General features: G+C 36.5%; 1 non-coding gene across 1 annotated transcript; it reads right to left on the bottom strand.

Annotated features, from left to right (window-relative positions):
* Positions 1-580: 580 nt before the first annotated feature.
* Positions 581-687, bottom strand: LOC121205444 (small nucleolar RNA R71). Its single transcript, XR_005900522.1, has one exon. It is a non-coding gene; the product is annotated as a small nucleolar RNA R71 (small nucleolar RNA).
* Positions 688-19,709: the final 19,022 nt, after the last annotated feature.

Raw genomic sequence — 19,709 nt, 5'->3', positions numbered from 1 at the left:
TTTACTAGAAGAAACTCGTCAGAAGCACTAGTTTTTGACGAAGAAAACGATCGCACAGTTTGCAGAAACCAATGAGAAATAAGGCGAAGCTTAATATACACAAAGAACGAGTAAGAGGACGATATTCAAACCACGACCGAGGAGAGGGCTGAAAACCAAGACAATCAGCTACCTCCTGTGATACCGTTGAACTAGAAAATCAGAATCTTTCTCCTCGTACTATGTATGATTATGCTAAACCTAATTTGACAGGAACTGAGTCAAGTATAGTTAGACCTACTATTTGCTGCAAATAATTTTGAACTGAAACCTAACACTATTCAAATGATACAACAATTTTTTCAGTTTGATGGTTTGTAGGATGAGGATCCAAACACTCACTTGGCAAATATCCTGAAATTTTGCGATACATTTAAAATTAATGGCATTTCTAACGATGCTATTCATCTTCGGTTATTCCCTTTTCATTGAGGAACAAAGCTAAATAGTGGTTGAACTCATTACCACGAGGGTCATCACTACTTGGGAACAAATGACTAAAAAATTTCTATTAAAATATTTTCCGCCAGCTACAACGGCCAAATTACGTAATGATATCTCTTCGTTTGTGCAGATGGACTTGGAAACTCTTTACGATGCATGTGAAAGATACAAGGACTTACTGAGAAGGTTCCCTCAACATGGGTTACCGCTTTGGCTTCAGGTTCAAACATTCTATAATGGCCTGAATCCTTCAACTCGAGAAATGGTTGACGCAGCTGCTGGCGGAACCATCAATAATAAAACACCTGAAAAAGCTTATGAGTTTATAGAGGAGATGTCACTGAATAACTATCAGTGGCAAGTCATGAGGACTAAGCCAACTAAAATAGCAGGCGTTTATAACGTCGATTCAGTTATTATGCTTTCAAACCAGGTAGAACTTTTAAATAAAAAGATTGATGGTTTACTTGGTTCTACTCAGGTACATCCAGTAATGAGGTGCGAGATGAATGGAGGAGGAGCATGCACAGAGTATCAACCCTTCAACCCTAGCATCGAGGAAGAACAAGTCCAATATATGGGTAATAGTAACTCTAGATCCCAAAATAACCCATATAGTAACACTTATAATGCAGGTTAGAGGAACCATCCCAATTTCTTGTGGGGCAGTCAAGGAAATCAAAGACCACAACATCTTCCGGGTTTCCAACAACCACCTTATAAACAAGAGAAGAAGCTGAACCTTGTAGAGATGCTCACAAAGTTTAACTCGGTGTCAGAAACCCATTTCCAGAACACCGAGACAGCACTTAAAAATCAACAACCATCGATCCAAGGGCTCGAAACTCAAATAGGCCAGCTTTCCAAACTAATCTCTGAATGACCACAAAATAGCTTGCCAAGTAATACTAAACCCAACCCAAGGGAACAGCTCAACGCGATTAATGTTCAAGCCGAAGAAGGATTCATTGAGCCTGAACCAGAACTAAGGCAAGAAACGATGGTGAGTAGAGGTCAAGGTGAGGTAGGTCATAATAAAAACAAATCAGTGAATGTCGAATATAAACCTCGTGTGCCATACCCCAACGTGACAATCTCAGATGAATAATTTGGTAAATACCTTAAACTCTTAAAAAATTACATATTAACTTACCGTTTATTGAAGCTCTATCGCAGATGCCAAACGCAATGAAATTTTTAAAGGAGCTTTTATCAAATAAGCAGAAGTTGGATGAAGCGTCACGTGTGGAGCTAAACACAGTTTGCTCAGCTATTCTACAGAATAAACTACCCAACAAACTAAAAGATCCAGGGAGTTTTACGATTCCTTGCTTAATTGGTAGTTCAGATGTTAACAATGCATTAGCTGATTTAGGGGATAGTATTAATGTCATGCCCTACAAAATGTGCAAACAATTAGGTCTTGGGAAACCCAAACAGACTAGGATGAGCATTCAATTAGCTCACAAAACTATAAGATTTCCTAAGGGTATTATTGAAGATGTGCTAGTTAAAATCGATAAATTTATATTTCTTGTTGACTTCATTGTTCTAGGCATAGGGGAGGATAGCAACAATCCTTTGATTTTAGTAAGGACCTTTTTAGCAACTACTAAAACTGTAACGCCCCAAAAATCTCGAAACCCAAAAAACTTGAAATCTCGAACTTTTTTGTTTTCAGTCTTGATAAAAATTGTGTTTTATGTTCCTAGCCATGTGATAGTTATAGTAGGTCTTAATTAAGGTTTGAGTTTGAACCTAGGAAAAAATGAAATTATAGTTTAATTATTAAAAGAATCAGGGTTGACAAGTAGGTGGGCTTTAAATAAAAATAGGGGAAAAATAACATAAAAAAGCCTTGTGGAAGAGTCGCTAAGTGATGCCAGTTAGAGTGCAGGGAGGTGGCGTTAGTAGCTAGCAAGGAGGTCCAAGGTTCGAATCCTAGTTTTGTGTTTTAGAAGTTTAATTTTGGCCTTCTATAAGGATGGAAGTAGCGTGAAGATGGAATCTAAGGGGAGTGTTCAGAAGAGAAAATTAAGGAAATGATCAAGGGGTTACCAGGGAGAAAAACGAGGAGATGAGAAGGGAGAAGTGATAGAGCCGAATTAGGAATTGGGCATGGAAAATTCAGCTATAAGGGCTATAAATAGGGGTTGAATACAGGGTTGCCAGGATACTGCCGAAATTCTTCTTCACCTTGTTGCCAGAAACCCCTTTTTCCAAAAGCCGAAAACCCTTTTCTTTTCAAGATCCATAAAGCTAAAAACCCTTTTGTTTTGCTTTCTTTTCTTCCTGCCGATTTTTATTCTTATCTACATAATTTTCTTTGTTTCACTTAGCTGATTTCTTCTTCTACTCTTCTTCTTTAATCTGTACTAAATAAACCTTATTCACCATACTAAGTTTAGCCGAAAAGCCAAATCTCCCAAGGGTTGAATACTCTTTGACCGAATCTAGTGTAAGTGTTGCTCTTCCAATTGGTTTTCTTTGCTAGGTATCGATTATTGCCCCTCACTCTTTCAGTCAACTTTGGTAGGGAATTAGTATCGGATCTTGGATCTTAGCTCTCTACCAAATTACTCTTTAGGTGTGTGCGGTTTTAGTAAGTATTCCTCATCCATTGGCTAAGGTTGGCCGAATAGGCATAGTAAGGTAAAGGGACTTGTGTTAGATACGAGTCACCTATTATTTTGGTTTTAATAGTTACGACTGGTGCAGATCTAGGAGTTGATCGTCGTTAGTGAAGGGGTTATTATACTTATCGCGCAAGGTAATGTTCAGGTGAGATTCTGGATTTTGGTAAAGTATTCGATAAATATGTAAGATTAATCTTTGAGTGATATTGATTGTAGGTTTGGCTCAGGAGATCTCATCACACTTGCTTACCAAGTGTGTACATACACTGCACACACACTATGAACCGGCAAAAGCTGAAATGCCAAAATGCCGAAAAGCCAAAAGTTTGGCTGCGGTAGTCTTGCGAGTGCGCAAACACTCGTAAGGGAAAGACCGATAGGTTGCCTGAGACCCATGGGCAATTTCGTGGACTTGGGTTGTGATTTGGCCATATGGGCCCAAATAGGCTAAATGGGCCCAATGGGCTATTGGGCCCATATTAGGTAAAATCTAAATATTGATGCTACGTGTTAGGAATTTGTATGTGAGCATGAATATGAATGTGACTGGGCTGAATGGGCCATATAGATGTGATTTGGGCCTAATGGGCCATATACAGGTGATTTGGGCCTAGTGGGCCATATGAATACGATTGGGCTTAATGGGATAGATACAGGTATGTGAATTTGATTGAGCTCTATAAGGGGTTTTGGGCCTAGTACATGATAACTTCATAAAACTTAATTAATTGAAACCGTGGACAAGTCATAGGGTTAAGGTGTGGCAACGGGTATATGCGTGTCTAGGATTGGATCTAGGGAGAGCTTGGTACTTAAGCGGTCTTAACGACCCACCTCCTCTTCTCTGGAATCCTACCTGGTGCATAGTATCCGTTCATCTTACCTCGCGAAACTTGTTCATGGGCCAAGGTAAGTGAAAATAAATTAAGGGAAAATTATCGAAATACCCCTAAGGGCGAAAATGACCAAAATACCCCTAGGTGTAGAACGTAAGTTTTATGGATGTGACATGCATACATATGATATTCTGCTTAGGTTGCATATGGGTTAAGAATTATGGAACGGAGGAAGTATATAAGGATCACGTGGTTGCTTGACAATCGTGGATCCACCGACGGTTTTAAAGCCCATTATGTAAACGAAGGTAGTTCCGCAACCGGGCTACCATGGTGTGTGGGTTGGATGGGTTGATATTTATATCCCCACATGGTGTGATGGGGGATGGAGTTGGTGTGTAGCGGATGGATAACCTAGATGGGATTGCATTGCATGATTGATGAATGATGTTTTTTGAATGCTTGTTTTTGCCGAAGGTTGTACACATTGAGTTTACGAAAACTCACCCCCTTCTTTTATTTTATTTTCAGGTGATGCTCAATAGAAGGTTCAGTGTTTGGAGGTACTATGGGTAGCCAGCTAGCAAGACGATTTGGACTTGGTTTTTTTTTTTAGCATTTAAGTTTTTATTTCTTTTAAGTATGTTCCAGACCAGATTGTAATAAGGTTTTCATTATGTTATTATTACTTGAATTAATGTTATTAATTTCACTGTAATTACAAGAAGTTGAAAATGGGTTTTTCTAAATTATAATGTGTTTCTACGTTTCCGCAATTAAATTTTTAAATGATAAGTTTCTTAAAGCAAATGTTTTAAACAAGGTTTTCGCAACTAAAAGGTGTTTTTTTAAGTTAATTAAGGTTTCTTTTTTTTAAGAAGGGTTTTCAATGAAAACACGGTTTTCGCTAAAACACTTCAATGTGACACACTAGATTCGGCCATAGCGTCTGGCCTGGGTCTGGGGTGTTACAAAATGATTATTGATGTTGGCACAGGTGAACTCACACTCCGTGTGGGAGACAAAACAATCACCCTTCAAGCTCGCAATTCTGGCAACACATCAGAAATTGAAGGTGATCGTCTAAACCATTCTAATAAAACTAACAATATGGTACAACCTACTTTGCAGGAAATGAGTCTGAAGGAAGCACATGAGTCATTTTCAAGCAGTAGAAGAGGACCTATTCATGAAGATCGAAGGCTACAAATCGAGGAGCTAGATGAATGGCGGACGCATAAACTGAGAACACACGATAAACCAAAACTACGCCAGAACGAGCTTAATACCTTCCTAAATCAACTTAAGGTTAGAGATAAAGTATTATTAGATGCCGCAAATCCTCACATTGTCACTACCAAACCGAATGAAGAAATCCCTCTTACGATACTTAGCATTTTCCCATTCGGTACAGTCGAGGTCAGTCATCCCAAGTTCGGCACTTTTAAGGTAAATAACACCCGTCTAAAACCTTATTTTGATGAGAATGATAGTAGGAATGAGGAGTATAAACTCATCAAACCACCATGACCATTCAATGGAGAGGTAAGTCGAGCTTAGACTATAAATAAGCGCTTCTCGAGATGGTTTTCAATTATTTAAATTTCAATTTTTAAACATCTAGATCACTAACAGAGTCTTTGAGCCAAGTTCCCAACTCCACACGGCCATGCTCATCCCGTGTGACAACCACGGATGAAAACACGACCTTGCAATACGGCCATGCGAAAACAGGGTAAAAGTTATCTTCCCCAACACGGGATGCGATAAGTGGCCACGGGCGTGCAACCTGGCCGTGGTCAAATCTGCCAAATGAACACGGGTGTGCGACACGCCCGTATCTAGCACCCGTGGACGACACTGTCAAAATAACACGGGCGTGCGCAGAGCTACACGACCATGGGAGTAGCGAACCACATCACACATGATCGTGTAACATGATCATGTAGCCACACTGCCTAGACACATGAGCGTGCCCAAAGGCCTTGTGATGACATCTCACCTAGCGAAAAATACAGGCGGGACATGATCCACACTGGCATGTGAACCGACCGTGCCACTTGAAAACTTAGATTATCTATCTTATTTTATTTTTCTTTTATTAATTTTTTAAGATTCTTTTGTTTTTAAACACGGCTTATCTTTATGATAACTATCAAATTATTCCCCCAATTCTCCTTTTGTCCTTCAGAATCATGTCTGTCCTCCAGCTTCATTTCCAAAAACTCGTTCTCGCCAGTTCAAGGAAATTCATTCATCACTCAGGAAGTTTCACTTCTCACCCTATCTAATTTTTATATTCTTATATCAATCTTTGTACATTAAGGGCAATGTACATCTTAAGTGTGGGGGGTATTTATTTCACTATCAGAAAAATCTCTGAATGATTGCCTTGTTCTCTTGAAAAGCTCTCATATCATATTTAGGATAAATTTTGATTGATTTATGAATTTGATTGATATATCTTGAATTAAAACATAGGCATTTATGCATTGATTGTTTAATCTTTAAGATATTAGAGAGTCGAGCATGATAAGTTGATTTTTAAGAATTTAAAATTTTAGGTTGTTTCCCCAAAGTTTAGGTATTACTTTGAGTTGGAATTCACAAGTTTTAATCATCAAAAAGCCATAATTTTTGTGAGATTTTTGAGCCTTTTAAGCATCTATTAATTCTTTCATGCTCACTTTTATTATTGATTTGAGCGCGTCAGTATTGAACTGTTATTCTAGAACTTGCTTGATTATGCATGTCAAGACCACACCATTTGATTTGATATGTCAAAACGATTAAGGCACTTAGAATTAACCCACTTATGCCATGAAAATCCTACCTCAACGATTAACCCCTAGTGAACTCCCTTGAGCCTAACAAGCCATTTATTGTATTACCCTTAATATTAACCCTTAACCCATTATTGTTGAAATCCCCTAAATTAAATTTGATCCATATTTTTGTCGAGATTTGAATTGAAATAGTTGCTCAGCTATGTCTTGTTCTTAATAGTTAGTCTATGTTATTTAACTTGGTCTTAAAAAGAAAAACTCTGCATACACATTAGTAGTAATCTTTTATTTTTAAGCTTAAGTAGTTAAATTCCATATTCTGAGAGGAAGCTCTGTTGTACGCGATTAATGACTAGTCATTTTTTCTAGTTAGGTAATTTTTCAATTCAATCTCGATTCTAACTTTTTCTTTTAGCTTGTGACCACACCCCCTAACCAAGCCTCATTACTACCCTCTAAAGACCTTTTGATTGATGTATCATCTCAATTTATAGTGGTGGAGATTTGATTTTCATGCAAGCTTATGGTAATGACTTTTCATTATTGACTATTGAGTGCTTCATTTCTTGTCCTTAAACACCTCGAGTGATTTGAGTAAATCTTTAGTGAGATCTGTGACATTTTGAATCAAAGGTAATTACTTAGACGATGAGAGACACCTATTTTTTCATAATTAAGTGCTCAACTTGCAATGTTTGAAACTTTGATGTTCTTTCAGTTGAATTCTCAATGTATGATTACTTATGGATTATTTTGAGATATTTTCGATAGAAATTATAAGTTGAGAAGAATATATTTTTATTATGAGTTGAGAATTTTGCTTGAGGATAAGCAAATGCTTAAGTATGGGGGTATTTGATAAACCGTAATTTATACAAAATTTTACCCATGCTTAACACATTTTCTGGGTGATTTCTCTTTAGAATTGGTGAATTCGATGCTCCTAATGGCTTAATTTCATGTTTTATACGTAGGAGAGCATAGGTTAGTGAAAGGAACGAGAAACGGGCCAAAAGTACGAAATCAACACGACCTGGACTTCCTCACACAGGCAGACCACACGACTGTGTCAATTTGGTAGATTTGAAGCACGACTCACATGGGTAGAACACACGCTTGTGTCATTCTAACAGGTTCAAGCACAGCCTAAAGTAATCGTACACGGGCATGTCACACGAGCATGTCCCTGTCGAGCCCAAGTTGAGTCCAATTCAGAAAAGGCTAATTTTGAGGGTTCTTAGGCATTCCAAAGCCTATAAATACACCCTAGAGGAGAAAGAAAAGGGGAGACACACAGAGAAGGAGTCAGGGAACTGCTCAAGGGAAGCCAATTGATCCATCTCAGAAGCCGGATTCACCATCAAGACTAAAGATCTCCCCTCAAATTCCCTTCAGGAGTTTTGGGTTTTCTTTATATTTTGTATTCATTATTCTTCTGAGATGTTTTCCTTTTTAGTTATGAACTAAATCCCCTAAATACCTAAGGGGAATGAAACCTAAGACAAATCTTGTTATTATTTTCTGAATTGTATGATAAATACTTAACTTGTTCTTAATTATGTGATCTTAATTCTTGTTTCGATATCCCAGGGTACTAATCCAAGATAAGCTCTTATTTAGAGGAGAAATAGACCCTGTCTAAGAGTACATTTGTCATAATTAAGAGGAGTTGATTCTAACACCCCGTACCCAAGACCGTTGCCGGAGTCGGACACGAGGGGTTAACGGGCTTAATCCACTTATTTTCACAGTCCATTTGAAAATTTTCCAGACAAGCTGGTTACTGCTTAACTGTCGCCTTAAAAATCATATCTTGAGTTTCAAAACTCGAAAACCAGTTTCGTAAATTTTTCCTGAAACTAGACTCATATGTTCATCTTCAAATTGTTTTCTAGAATTTTTGGTCAAGCCAATTAGTACAGTTTATTAGTTAAAGTCTCCCCTGTTTCAGGGTTCGACTACACTGACCTTTTCGCATTACGACTTGGATATCTCCCTGTACAGGGTTTCAATACTGATTCCGTTTGTTTCTATAGAAACTAGACTCGAAAAGGAATCTATACATATATGGAATGACTTCTAATTACCTCTGGTTAATTTGTAATGAATTTCCAAAGTCGGAACAGGGAATCCAGAAACCGTTCTGGTCCTGTCTCACGAAAACTTAAATATCTCATAATATACTATTCATATGATCATTTCGTTACTTTCCTATGAAAATAGATTCATCAAGGTTCGATTACATAATTTATTAACTATTTAATTCCATTCCTACTATTTTTAGTGATTTTTCACATTAACGTCACTGCTGCTATCAGCATCTATTTTTAAGGTAGACTTTACCTATTACATAGTTTCCATGATTCAACTAGCCCTTTTGCATAAATAGCACAAAATATGATCATGATTAACCATTCCAATGGCTAATCGTTCCCAAACATTTCCATACCTCTTAATGAACATCATACAAGATGATTATAATATTAAGCTCAAAGTGTATATAAGCCATTTTCGCATGGCTATCCAAATTTATACAAAACCAAAGGGTCCATGACCAACAACAAAAAGGGTAGTCCTATACATGCCATTTCAAAGTTCAACCAAAAGTGTACCAAAAAGGGGCTTGGATAGTGTGGACGACTTCGACTTCAACAATCCCGAGTCCGATAGCTGACGAACCCAAAATCTATAAAAACAAAGAATTAAAGAAACGGAGTAAGCATTTAATGCTTAGTAAGTTTGAGCCATGAAATTAGACACAACCAAAGTATAGCATTCATATGGCTAAACGGATAATCTCATATGCACAAATTCTCAATATCATACTTACTTCACATTACCAACCCAATATTCATACACAAAAGATCAACTTAGCCAAGGCCGGAAGCTCATTAATTTATTGAGCGAATATTATTTAAACGGAATTACCACCCTAATGCATATACGAAACGTACCTCATCGTTGGGTTTTACGAGCGTATCAATTTAAATTATTACAGCAAGATCACTCATTCTCAAACCAAGTACCTTCGGAGTTTAGCCGGATATAGCCACTAGCTCAAATGCCTTCGGGACTTAGCCCGGTTATAGTAACTTGTACAAATGCCTTCGGGACTTAGCCCGGTATAATAACTCGCACAAATGCCTTCGGGACTTAGCCCGGATATAATAGCTCGCACAAACGCCTTCGGGACTTAGCCCGGATATAGTAGCTCGCACGAATGCCTTCGGGACTTAGCCCGGAATTAGCCACTAGCTCAAATGCTCTTGGGACTTAGCCCAGTTATCATCCGAACATTCATGCACATATCAATAAATCATGATACATCTAATTTCATTTTCATAATTAGAGTTCAAACACAAGTCATGTATTAATCATTCCCATTTCGGCTCACTAGCCACATACAAACAGCATGGTTTAGTTTGCTTTATAACACGATCTCTATGCACATACATTATGACTTAATCAAATCATAAACTAAGCCTCATTGCTCGAAAACTTACCTCGGATGTTGTCGAACGATTTCGATGGCTATTCGACCACTTTTTCCTTCCCTTTATCGGATTTAGTTCCCCTTTGTTCTTGAGCTTAATTTAACAAATAAATTGATTTAATCATTTGAGCATCAAAAGAGGAACTCAAGGTACTTAGCTCATATATATACATTAGACACTAAAGTCACATACATATGAAATCATGAATCAACTCAACATATTAGCCAATATTCACCTTAGCTGAATTTTCTAAGTCAAGATAAAGCCATCAATATGTTTACCTATGGCCGAACATACACATCAACCTATGTACTCATTCATGTGGTCGAGTATACATATTCCAATATGATTTCATTTCCATTTCGTTTAACACTTAACTTTTACCACATATCAAATAACCCATTTCTTTACTCATGTGGCCGATTATATTCGGTCATGCATACACACATAAAATCAATTTGGAGACTCTATCAATCCAACATACATTCGGCAATAGTCCATAATTCTCTCTCTCGGCCACTCATTTCCCACTTAACAAAGCTTCCATTCGAACTCATTAGTGAGTATCAATTAACTTAAGCTATCTTTTAAACCTTTATTTATCACTTCATGCCAAACCAAAGACCACATTCGGCACTTTCATCCACCATTCTACCAAGCATGCAATATTCAACCACAACCAACTCACATTCGGCCCTAGTTCATAACAAGGTAGCCGAATTCCTTTTTATGGTTCAAACACTCATCCATCATCATTCACCTAACTTTAACATGAAACAACAAAACTCACCATTATTAACTACCATAGTCAAAAACCTTACTCAATCCAAAATCAAAATTTCATCATGGGTTACAAAAAAAATATAACTTGATATCTCACTCAAGATCAACTAAAATTTCAAGAACTAATATGAACACCTTACCTTAATATTGACCTAAGAGGGCCGATTGCTTCACTCATTTCTTCCTCCTTTCAATTCGGCCAAGAAGAATCAAAGGACACAACTTGTTTTCATCACCGAATGCTCTTGTTCCCTTTTTTTTTCTCTTTAGATTCGGCTAGCAAGAACATGAATGATGATCCCTTTTTTTTTCTTTCATCATTTTCCTTTTTCCATTTCTTTATTACTAACTTTTTTATTTTGTTGTTCCTCCCATGATGCACCAACATCACATGTCTATGACATGTTTTGCCCATCACACCTTGTCCACCCTATTTGTCATGGCTGGCCACTACTAAATGGGGGGGGAAATTGACATGCAAGTCCTCCCTTTTGATTACATGCACTATTAGATCCTTATAGATTAGCCTATCACATTTCAAAAGTGTCACACAAGTCCTATGTACTACATTCACATGCAATTAACTAAATCGAAGCTTAAAATTTTCGCACATTCATATTCACATATTTTAGACCATAAATATCACATTTAAATAATTTGGTGACTCAGTTTAGCGGTCCCGAAACCGCTTTCCGACTAGGGTCACTATAGGGCTGTCACGTTGATTGCGCGCCTAGAGATAGGGTGACAAGATTTTTCCAGATTAGGGTGAAACCTAATAAGGGGATCCATAGATCGATTTAATGCAACCTTAGGTTGCTAATTAGAGAAAAGTCTCAATTATTCAATCTAGGGATTAGACGTTATTAGTCTTGAATAGGGATAATAACATAACTTAGGGATCTCTACAGAACAAGTTGAATGAATAAATCGTCCAACTCGGAGCCAGAATAACAAGTGAAGTCTAAGTGGATTTTTCCTTAGGTATTGTCTTAATTCAATCGTTTTCCAAAAGTAATTCCCCAATTCTATTTTTTGTGAATTCTCAACTTAGATAATTAGTTAGTTAAAACAAAACCCCCTTATTCTTAGGGTAGATAATAGAAAGACAGTCATTACTAGTACTTTTAGTTCCTTTGGGTTTCACAATCCAGTCTTGCTAAAACTATACTACTGTTCGATAGGTACACTTGCCAACATCATGCTAATAGTCACTTTCAAGAACGATTCATTATAAATATTTAAAACCTGTTACACGAAATTCACATGATCAATGGTATGGTAATGTTTAATACAAAAAGGATAATTCAACATTTATTAAACCGGCGAGATGAGGTTAAAGTGAAATAAGTTATGCTAAGGTTGCTTAAGAGTATAACTAGGTCATGTCAAATACCCTTGAAATCTTTAAGTGTGTACAGATGTTAGAGGGTGACCAAAGGCTTGGAAAATAGCCCTAAAAAGGCCCACACGGGTAGACACACGGGCATGTGTCTAGACCATATGTGACACACGATCAGCCCCCATGAGCGTGCTGCCTGGCTGTATGTCCTCTGCACCTAAAATTTTAGGTCAGTTTGCATGGTAGTAAATGCACGGGCAGAGACATGGTCGTGTGTCTCAACCGTGTGGAGGACACAGCCTAGCACACAAGCGTGTGCCTTGGTTGTGTGCCTCAAAATGAATGATGATGTCATAAATAGAATGTTTGGGTTTTTGGACACGGGCGACCACACAGGCGTGTCTAGGCCGTGTGAGGGACACAAGCCAAGGACATGGTCGTGTGCTCGGCCATGTGAAAACCCCTATATGTTTGAAGTGGAAAATAGATTCAATTAATTCCACACAGGTAAGGTACACGGGCTTGTGCATTGCCTCCACACAGGCGTGTGAGGTTTAAACCTAGAAAATTCCCTAAGATTTTCTTAAGCTCTTGGTTTAGTCTTGGACCATCCTTACTGTAAGTTTTGAATCTCGTAGGCCCATAATAGGGACACTATGATGTTTCTTGTTTGGTTTTAAATTAAAATTAAATTTTATAACCCGTATTTTTCAAAAGTGTCCTAGTATATGTCTGGTAACGCCTCGTACCTTGTCCCGGTCTAGGGTACGGGTAAGGGGTGTTACATTTTTCTTCTTCAACCCTTTTTGGACGGTCCTTAATATAACGTTCTCGAGAACCATGTAACACCCCTTACCCGTATCCGAGGCCGGGCTAAGGTACGAGGTGTTACCAGACAAACAAACAAACATTAAACTAAAATACGAGCCATAAAATTTTATTCATATTTCAAAGCGTTCATTCTCTTACACATAGTCCCTTATTTGAGTCTACGGAGCCCAAAACATACTTTAGAAAGGGTTTGGGACTAAACCGAGAACTTACAAAAATCTTGGAAATTTCATGCTTTAAGGCTCCACACGCCCGTGTCCCAAAGTCGTGTTCCATACACGGCTGAGACACATGGTCGTGTCTCTGCCTGTGTGGAATATACCTAGGCTATTTTCCAAGCTTTGGTCAACCTTGATCTCTTACACACTTATACAAAATCAAAAGCATATAACATGGTATTCATTTAATGATTAAACATCCTCAATTAAACCACAAACATAGCATTTGTATGTCATCATACATGTGTCTCTCATACTCATTTTACCTTATTTATTATAGTACCACTTATACATTTATACCAAGATTATCATCTTACCAAATATCTTCAGCTTAATCATCAAGCATTCATATTTAAAGCTAGATCATATCTTTATAAAATACCACGATTCAGATGCGGAGAATAACATGTTTGCCTGAAACATTTCAATTCAATTCCATACCCAACAAGCATTACATTGAGACTAGTCATATATATATATATACATGTCATGATACATAACATTCTCTTTTTGTTTTCTTATAAACACATATCATTTATTTCATTATATCAATATTTCATATATCATAGTTTCCATGTATTCCACATATATTTATTTTCCTCCTCCTCCTCTCCATTCCACATCCTTAATGTATATAGCATTCTTGTAAGTACGATTTCACAATTTACTAATAAATATTCACACCAAACTATCCACACGAGTCATAGTCACTTAATTATTTATAATTCGAGCTACAGAGCTTCAAATTAAGATTTATAAATTTCCCCTAAAACTAGACTCACATATCGTTCCACCATAAAATTTTCATAATTTTTGGTTCAGCCAATTAGTACAGTTTATTCATTAAAATTTCCCCTGTTTCACTTTCTGACAGTTCTGACCTCTCTTCACTAAAAAATAATTATCTCACAGTACAAAACTCGGATAATGTTCTTGTTGATTTATATTGAAAATAGACAAATTTTTTATTTTAAAAATATAATTTTGAGCCTCTAATTATTTTTCACCAAATTTTTGTTATTTTCCAAAGTCAGAATAGGGGATCACGTAATCATTCTAAATCAGTCTCACAAAAACATAAATATCTCAAAATATAGAACTCCTTTTCTTTCTATGTTTATTTTATATGAAAATAGACTCATTAAGATTTAATTTGATATCTCATTCAGTCTCTGATTCAATTTATACTATTTTTGGTGATTTTTCAAAATCACATCACTGCTACTGTCCAAAACAGTTTTATTGCTAATTCACTCTTTCACACTTTCTTTGTATTAACCTCATTTTAACATACATATCACAAATCATTTTCACCACATTTCATACATCACAAGTATAGGCCCATGATCACAAGGTCACCATAAAATTATCCTCATATATAACTTACTTGTTTATAACCTTACCACATCCTGGTCACTTAATGAACACATCATTCACATAACCAAGTTCCTGCACATATTCATCACAAAACTCACAAAGCAATACATAGAGAGTCTCCCGTTGAACACTTCGGATCAATCCTCGATACTTGGTGGTTTCAGCACATAGCTCCACCCATCATATAGTTCGGCTCTCTTGTACACATGGTGAACACTTAGTACCACCCATGTGACCTAGCCAGTTTATCTCGTAGCTCTCTTGTCTACATGGTGTCCTTCACTTGGAACCACGCATGCGACCTAGCTACATATATCCCGTAGCTCTCTTGTCTACATGGTGTACACATAGTATCACCCATGTGACCTAGCTACATTATAATGTCTTGTAGCTCTCTTGTACACATGATGTGCACTCAGCACTGCACATGTGACCCAGCTACATACCATCTGTATCATCCAATCTTTCCGAAGGTTCAACCGGGATTGCTCTCTCTTTTCCAACAATTTCACCAATCAAGTAATTATCCACAAACATATTTCCAATATTTTTATAAAATATCATAACACAAGTAATAGTGATGTATTACTTACATATAAGCTTACATCTCATTTAATATCAACGCAATAACATTAAATTACACATTGTCTTATTAAAAATCATATGAACTTACAATTTCCCATAATATCCATAATCATAGAAATCACATTTATGTATGATAATTCAATGCACTTCATGTACCATAGACATATTTTTAAATCAATTCATAAACTTGACACCATAATCATTTAATTTAACATAATTCAATTAATTCACTAAATTTAACTTTCAAATATAAATTATAGCATTATTGTTGTATTATTATCATACCAACTTACATACTTTCAACACCTCGGAGATCATAGTAAAATATCAATTTTACATTGAAACATGCATAAATTAATGCTTATTATACATATGAATTTACCTTGATATAAAAACGGCCATTTTACCAACTTTCCCAATTTTCGATTTTTCTCTCATTCTAGGTTCAAATCTCATTTTCCGGGATCTAAAACATCATATTTTACTTATTTAATTAATGTAATATTCAAAATAGTCCTTAACTCAAACTTTAGAAAAATTACGATTTTGCCCCTAAACTTTTGCATATTTACACTTTTGCCCCTAGGCTCGGGAATTAAACTTCATCCCTTATTCTTATGTTTTATGACATGATGATAACTTTTCCCTTCTATGGCAACATCAAATTCTCACTCTAACATATACTTATGACTATTAGGTATTTTTACCGATTAAGCCCTTTTGCTCGTTTTCACTTAAAACCGAGTAGTACAAGTTGTCTAACATAATTTAAAACCTCATATTGTATCATAAAACACCAGAATACACAAATTTTACCTATGGGTATTTTTCCAAATATGAACCCTAGGTTGAATTATTGCTAGCATAAGCTAAATCAAGTTACCAGGACTCCAAAAACGTAAAGAACTTGAAAAACGGGGTTAGAACGGACTTACAATTGAACTTGGGAAGCTTGAAAACCCTAGCCATGGAGTCTCCCTTGGTATACACGTCCATGGTGAAGAAGATGAGCAAAATTGGCTTTTAATTTTGTATTTTAATTCATTTTACCCCTGAATGACCAAAATACCCTTACTACTAAACTTTCCAAAAATTCCATCCATGTCCAATTTTTGTCCATAACTTACAAATTTGTCAAATTTCTATTGAAGACCTGCTAATTAATATTTCAAATCAATTTCATACTAGAAACTTCTAGAATGCAAGTTTTGCAACTTCTTCAATTTAGTCCCTAACTTCGAATTAAGCACTTTATGCATAGAATTTCTTCACGAAATTTTCACACAATCATGCAATCATATCATAGACCTCAAAATAATCATAAAATAATTATTTATATCTCAGATTTTGTGGTCCTGAAACCTCTGTTCCAACTAGACCCAATTTTGGGCTATTACAAACCACACCTAAAACAAGCTCAGCTAATTGCCCAACACTCACCGTAATATTGCTACCACAATGCTAAAACTCGGGTCTATTAGATCTCATGTTACCACACTTTCCATTGAAGTAGCTTGAGCATTAGAATGCGAATGTGATCTCCCATGGTGTCGGTGTGAATATCCAGCTGAAACAGTCAATCGAGGATTCATCTCTTTGGACTTCTTTGACTGGGATTGGAGCAACTTACTCATTGGCCTCTTTCTTGCATCTCTGGCTTCACTCACAGCTTTTCTCTTTTCTTTGTTTAGCTCTTAGGCTTTACAAGTTTGACCGACCAATACTACAAACGCTTTCAACTCTAAGATCCCAACTGACAGTCTGATGTCTTCATTTAACCCATCCTCGAACCTCTTGCACATAATAGCTTCGGTAGACACACATTCCTGGGCATACTTGCTGAGTCTAACAAATTCATGTTCATATTCTGCCACAGACATTTTACCTTGTTTCAGCTCGAGAAACTCTTTCTATTTTTTATCAATGAACCGCTGGCTTATGTACTTCTTTCTAAACTTCTCTTGAAAGAAATCCCACGTAGCCCTTTCTTTCGGGACCACAAATACCAATTTCTTTCACCAATGATATGCCGAATCCCTCAGTAAAGATATAGCACATTTTAAACATTCTTCGGGAGTGCAAGAGAGCTCATCTTGTTTTTGAATTCTTCAGCCCCGAATTCTTCAGCCTCTTATTTTTGAATTTTATCAACTAGAGGCTTGCTCAATCTTACCATTTCGGCACCTTGAGGAACTATAGGAACCGGTTGGGGAATAGGAGGGGGTAGAGGAGCTTAAGCATTCATATTTGCTCAAACAAATTCTGTATACCAATTATTCATCTTGCGGAGAAAGGCTTCCTGAGCCCCATCTCCCCGATCAAGTGTCTCGGGTCTACTCTTAGCTGGCGTAGTCCCTTGTGCGGGAGGCAGCATATTACTTTCTACATCATCAGTTACAGCTTGGTCGGGATCCGTTTACTATATGAAAACACAATTTAAATTGTCAGGAATCATCACACTATCACAGTATATTTATGGCATGTATAGATAGACTTCCACACACGGTACGTAAATCTGAGAACTGCCTAAACCATAGTTCTGATACCACTAAAATGTAATGCCCCTTACCTGTGTTCTACGTCGGAACAAGGTACAAGACATTACCGGAACATAACACATGCAATCATACGAAACCATGACATAGATTTTTTTAATTTCCAAGTTAAAACAATTCAATTTTCATACTTAATCATGCAGCATCATACTGTATACTTTGAACAATATTAATTAATATCAACGGTCATACAAAAAATAAGCTATCAAATATTGAAGGCCAACATTTTAGGCCAAATTAATTATGACAAAAAACAAAATAACCAAGTGCTCTATACATGCCATAATCAAAATATTGTTTTCAAAATACTAAAAAGTATTAATAGTGTGGATGGATCTTTGACGATCTTTGAATCCCGAGCTGGCTTGGTGATACTATAAGACAAAGGAAAAAAAATAGAGTAAGCATAAAGCTTAGTAAGTAAGTACGTAAATAATAAACGATTTATCAACACATGTACGTAAATAATACATGCATCTCATCCATGGGTAAATTTTTGAATATAAACCCTAGCTCAAAATATTAGTAGACATAGGTAAATCGAGCTACGAGGATCTCAAAAATGTGATGAACATTAAAAATGGGGCTAGGATGCACTTACTATTGAGCTTGAAATTTTGAAAAACCCTAGCTATGGTGTTTATGAGAGTTTCGGCCAAGCTTGGTGACGAGGATACCAAATTTGGCTTTATTTTCCCATTTTCTTATTTTATTTACCAAATGACTAAATTGCCCTTCATTAAAAACTATGGTGTTTTATCTTCCTTTAGGTATTTTTTTTCCAAACTAGTATAATCGTCTAATTACTATCCAATGACCTCTACTTTAAAAACCCATTACTCAAAAGTACTTAGTATCTTTGCGAACTAGAACACATATTTTACAACATTTTCAATTTAGTCCTAAATATCAAATTGGACCCTCTATCGATAAAATTTCTAAACAAAATTTTCACACAATCATGGGATCATGCCATAGATCTTAAAATGGTAATAAAATAAATTTTTCTACTTTAGATTTGTGGTTTCAAAACATTATTCCGTTTAGGCCCTAAATTAAGCTATTACAGATGTTAAGCCTGAGTGTCAACAATGTGGAAGGCGGCATTTTGGAGATTGCTAGGGAAAAAAGTAATAACAGAGCTTGTTATAGTTGTGGTTCACGAGATCAGTTTATAAAAGATTGCCCAAAGCTAGCTGAAAAAGATAATGCTCAGAACACGAGGCAGAGTAACAATGCAGCTAGAGGTAAACCACCAAAAAAACACAGGAAATGTAAGTGATAGTAGAGGTGTGACACGAGACACTGTAGCTAGATCTGATGCTAGAGCGCCTGCAAGGGCCTACGCTATTCGAGCACGTGAAGAAGTGTCATCTCCAGATGTTATTACCGGTACTTTTACTCTCTATGATACTAAAGTTATTGCAATGATAGATTCAGGGTCTACTCATTCGTATATATGCATGAATTTAGTATCTAGTAAGACTTTGCCTGTAGAGTCTACTGAATTTGTAATTAGAGTATCAAACCCCTTATGCAAGTGTGTTTTGGTTGATAAAGTGTGAAAGAATTGTCCATTGATGATACGAAGTAATTGCTTTTCGGTTGATTTGATGTTTTTACCATTTGACGAGTTTAACATAATCCTGGGTATGGATTGGCTAACATTGAATGATGTTGTTGTGAATTGAAAAAGGAAGATTATTGATTTGAGATGTCAGAGTAAAGAGATTATTTGCATTGAATCAGATGATTTGAACGGATTGCCACAATATTTTCAATG

Source organism: Gossypium hirsutum, chromosome A08, assembly GCF_007990345.1.
Source record: "Gossypium hirsutum isolate 1008001.06 chromosome A08, Gossypium_hirsutum_v2.1, whole genome shotgun sequence".
Lineage (NCBI taxonomy): Eukaryota > Viridiplantae > Streptophyta > Magnoliopsida > Malvales > Malvaceae > Gossypium > Gossypium hirsutum.
The sequence above is the reverse complement of the archived record's forward strand: the minus strand, read 5'-3'. Positions and strand labels throughout refer to the sequence as shown.